The sequence below is a fragment of the Limulus polyphemus genome, unplaced genomic scaffold (assembly GCF_000517525.1).
Source record: "Limulus polyphemus unplaced genomic scaffold, Limulus_polyphemus-2.1.2 Scaffold509, whole genome shotgun sequence".
Taxonomy (NCBI): Eukaryota; Metazoa; Arthropoda; class Merostomata; order Xiphosura; family Limulidae; genus Limulus; species Limulus polyphemus.
In genome coordinates this window covers 399,694-404,093 of record NW_013666119.1, presented here as the reverse complement: position 1 = coordinate 404,093, position 4,400 = coordinate 399,694, and the positions used below count along the sequence as shown (strand labels likewise).

At 34.2% G+C, this 4,400-nt stretch overlaps 1 protein-coding gene across 2 annotated transcripts in view; it reads left to right on the top strand.

Moving 5' to 3' along the window:
* The window catches only part of LOC106458754 (angiotensin-converting enzyme-like), a 39,652-nt gene that overhangs the window by 404 nt on the left and 34,848 nt on the right, over positions 1 to 4,400 (top strand). Inside the window, exon 1 of one of the 2 annotated variants that reach the window (XM_013918295.2) lies at positions 17 to 47. The exons of the other annotated variant lie outside the window; for it this stretch is intronic. The gene's annotated coding sequence lies outside the window, so the exon portion shown is untranslated. Of the gene's footprint in view, positions 1 to 16; positions 48 to 4,400 lie in introns of those variants that run through there. 2 annotated transcript variants of the gene reach the window in all.

The window sequence follows — 4,400 nt, the reverse complement described above, 5'->3', positions numbered from 1 at the left end:
TCTTAGTGTCAACTGACCATTAGGCAAAACAACCCCGTGTAGAAGAGGTAAGCTTTTCAAATTTTACAGTTTTTTATAAACCCTAAACAAAAACACGTAATATGTATGTAGAATTATACAGGGACTTTTCTCTACGTTAAAATACTTATATTTGCGAGCTTTCGGCTCTCTCACCGGAGCCTTCAGGCTTCTTTGAGCAAGAGAGACGAAGCTCGCAAATATAAGTATTTTAACGTAGAGAGAAGTCCGTGTTTAATTCTACAGATTAATTTACCTACGTTATAAGCCACACGGCCCCTTTTCATGTTTTTATGAATGAAAACAACAATTTATATTATTGATTACAGCCACCAAGAACCCTTGCTTATACAAGCACCAAGGACTCTATTTTCGCGTGGTTATATATAGCTACGGGAGACCTTGCTTGCACAACGAAGGAAACACGGATATTTAGGGTATAAGATATGACGTCTATAAAAATTGTTTTAAAAGAAACTACTTGTTTCTAAAATATTTTGTTTAATCAGTAATTAATTACATCGGAATGCAGTTATGTCACATATTTTTACCCACAGGCATTAGCCCAGGGTTTCTTAAGCATCGAAATTTATTGATGGGAGTGCTGCTGAGTAACCTAAAGCTGTGTAATAAATAAATACATCGAGCTAGCCCCCCCCCCCTCCTCAATCATTTTGAAAAGTTGGCGCCAATGCTTGTACCTATCACTAATACAGTGGTATAACCGAAAGATTAACAACTTAATTAACAACAAATTAATTGTTGGTGTGCTCGAATTTGCAGATAGGTCAGTTTCGAGTTTATCCATCAAACTCCTTCGAGTATTTTCCATTAAAACTGTTTTTTTTTAGATTTTTTAATTATAAAAAGGTAAATCAGATATTTGCTTATCCTTATATTCAGTTAGGTGGTATATTCCAAAGGGCTTATTATTGATTGAATGTTTCTGTTACTATTATCATTATCATGTATTTTAACATATATAACAGATATATGTAGTTTTAGAATATTTGCAGAATTTCACAAATCCGCCTTGTGATTACTGACCATATTTTGTGAGCTGTCAAGACGTTCAACTTACGTATTTTTAACGTCTCTCACAAATGGTGTTGGTGGAGATATATTTTTGGATCTTGTATCTCATTTCTCTAGTAATACCGCCCTGTTTAAGTTTAGAAAATTTTCAAAATAATTAGAAACCATACAACGTTGGAAGATAAATGCAATAGAATAAAATCTCTGTAAAAATACCACGTCAACATTGAAAAAATATATTTTATTTAGCGACGTTTAGAGCAACAGCTCTTAATCAGGCTTAACGATAGGGATGGCCAAGATACTTAATAGACATAATACAAATATGCACGCTAAAAAATCAACAATGACGGAGAGTTTTACTTTAAAAGACCATTGCCACTCATTTTAAAATACTATTATTCTGCAAAACACGAGTAGCTCAAGAACTTGCAGCGGAAACTGTGACTAGCTGCCTTTCCTTTAATCTATCAGTTTTAAATTAGAAACAGGTTTACGCGAAAATTCTAAATAAACAAACAACCAAGAAAGCTGAAATTAAAATTCTCTAAAATTTCTCCCGCACATTTTGAATATTCTTGCTCTGATTTGTTTCACTATTAGAACAATTTCCATTTTAGCATAAAATTTACTTAAAGCTAACGTCATCACGACTTTGGGTATAGTTATCGAAACTAGTCGGCTTAAAATAACTAATAACGCTTTATGTATACTTGTTCCAAAATTCAACATTTTCTTCTTGTTATTTACCTATACCCAATTATCTTTCTTTCCTTGACACAGCACTCTAAGTGAGAACGAAATGTCAATATTGTTACGTTAGTTACTCGTAAAAATTATTTCCGAAGAACTTAAGCGATACAAGTCCTTTCTCAAATAAAACTAGTTTATTCTTTCTTAATTCAACTTTGCAGTACACTTAATTTCCACAGTCCCTTTAACTTAAACATACGCTATAATTTTCAACGAACGATTCACGCACTTTACTTACTACCACGTCTATATCTTTAATCTCTCTGTCTGCTATTCAAAATGTTGCCGTCTTTATTTGCCGGCTTATATACTATAAGAGCGCCATACTAGCAACCGCTAGGACGTTCGACAAGTTCCTTCATCTTTCTAGATACCTCATTACGTGTTAGCAGCGTCACGTGACCTCCGCTGTCGTAACAATAAAAAACACAGGTTCTCACGGTAGTCAGCAGTAAATTTACGGGCCTACAACATTAAAATCCAAGGTTCTTTTCCCCACAATGGACAAATCGTATATAACCCATTGTGTAGCTTTGCGCTAAAACAAATAAAACATAATATAACTTACGTCCTCCTAGTTTAATTTAACATTTTGCTATTTATACGACCCAAATATTTAGAGCTATGAGTGTGCCTCTGACAGTAATAAACGATAAGGAAAATCTAGTGAAATAGCTAATAGAACACTCGGTAGAGAATTCAAGCGAAGTCTATCTAGTTGTACTTTTTTTTTTTTATAAATGACGAAATTAATTTCAAGGTTGAACGGTTATCTAGCTGTATACTGGTTTTGGTGTTAAACTGTCTGGAAGATCTAGATCTTCAAAGAGAAAAAATATATTCTAATACAGTTGGTGTTCAAAAAACGGCCATGCTTAGTGTACAACTGTTTTACTTGTACAGCTGAGCTTGAGAACAACTGTACAATAAACAGGTTTCAGGCTCTCAGGTGCGTCGCGTGATCAAGAAACTAGTGTGTACCATATAGTGCAAAATATAGGGATACCAGAAACACTAACGAACCGTTTAAGATGGACCATACAACAGTTAAGGATCGCCATGTACCCGATTTACCTTTTACTGCAAATATTCTGCGAAAACAAAAAACCAGTTTTGATAGGAAAATATTCTAAGAAATTTTGATCGATAATAACCTGGCCTATTTACAAAAATAGCCGTGCCAACAAGTAACTCGTTATAATTTGTTAATCTTAATTCTCTCTATGCATCATTACTGTCTTCTTTTTTTTTTTTTTTTTTTCATATACATAAATCTTATCAGTTGAATATACTAATATATCTGTACAAGCTTCAGCGCTTGTTTACAATAATGTTTCCATGACTACAAAAGCTAATACCGTTACAGTATTGTTGTCGCTTTATCATGATGTATCACGTTTGTGCAACGGTTGGCAATTTGTAGGCCTATGATCGAAAAGTTGCTCTTAAATTCTTTTTTTTTTTTTGTTAGAGAGGTGGGGGAAAAAAAAAAATCAATTTTACTAAACTTAGTCCTTGCCGCTATAGTCATATAAATTAATAACCTAGTTTTACTATAGACTTCAAGTTATATAATTAATTACCACTGTCAACAGAGCCCAAATAGCGATATTAAAACTATGCAAATACAGAATTATCAGGTATTCCATAATATATGGAAGTTATGTAAATTCATGATTAATGAAAGGTTATCTTAGGACATGAAAATTTGCTTCCCTTATATGTAATTGTAAAAAATGCAAAAACAGGAAAATGTGAAACTGCAAATTTGCTTGGTGAAGATCCATCAACAGAGGGCGAAGTGATAAAAAACGCCCATAAAAAGCGCAAAATGCAAAACTGAAAAGTTTTATGTACTTCCTCATTGACCTAATGAACCTCCATATCAATTTTGGTGAAGATCCATTTACACCCAGCGAAGTAGTTACATGGACAAACAATACTATTATATTTATATAGATTACTCAAAACGTAATTTAAATAGCAATAGATTTGCTGTGAGTTCGACGTGTCACTTGCTCACTGTAGCTCACGCAGGTACGCAGGGGGGAAGAGGGGGGGTTGACCGAACCCCCTAATTTTATCGTGTAAAAATTATGCTGATATAGTTATAGTGCACAATATGTGTTGGCTTTTGACCCAACAAGCTAGTGCCCCCCTTTCAAACATCCTGTGTACGGGCTTGTAGCTAATATAAATTGTCCTTGATTAAAGGAAACACACTGTAATTTGGCTCTAAACCTAAAAGGGAGGGCCACAGTTAAAGAAACTGACTTAAATTACTGAAATATATTGTTACGTCTCCGTTCGTTAGCTAATTTTCCGTAAATTCGTTCCGACGAAACTTTAGCGACACAAGTCATTTCTTAAATAAAACTGGTTTATTCTTTCCGAATGCAACTTTACGATACACTTAATTTCAACAGTCGCTCTATAACAAACACTATAACTCACGTGGCCAACAATATTTTGTCCGCATACATTCAAGTACTCATTACCTCGTTGTCCCGTCACGTTGTGAGCGTCTTATATATATACCAGACTAACACGTATCTAGTAATCTCCCGACAATTCACGAAGGTTCGAGAAGAAGT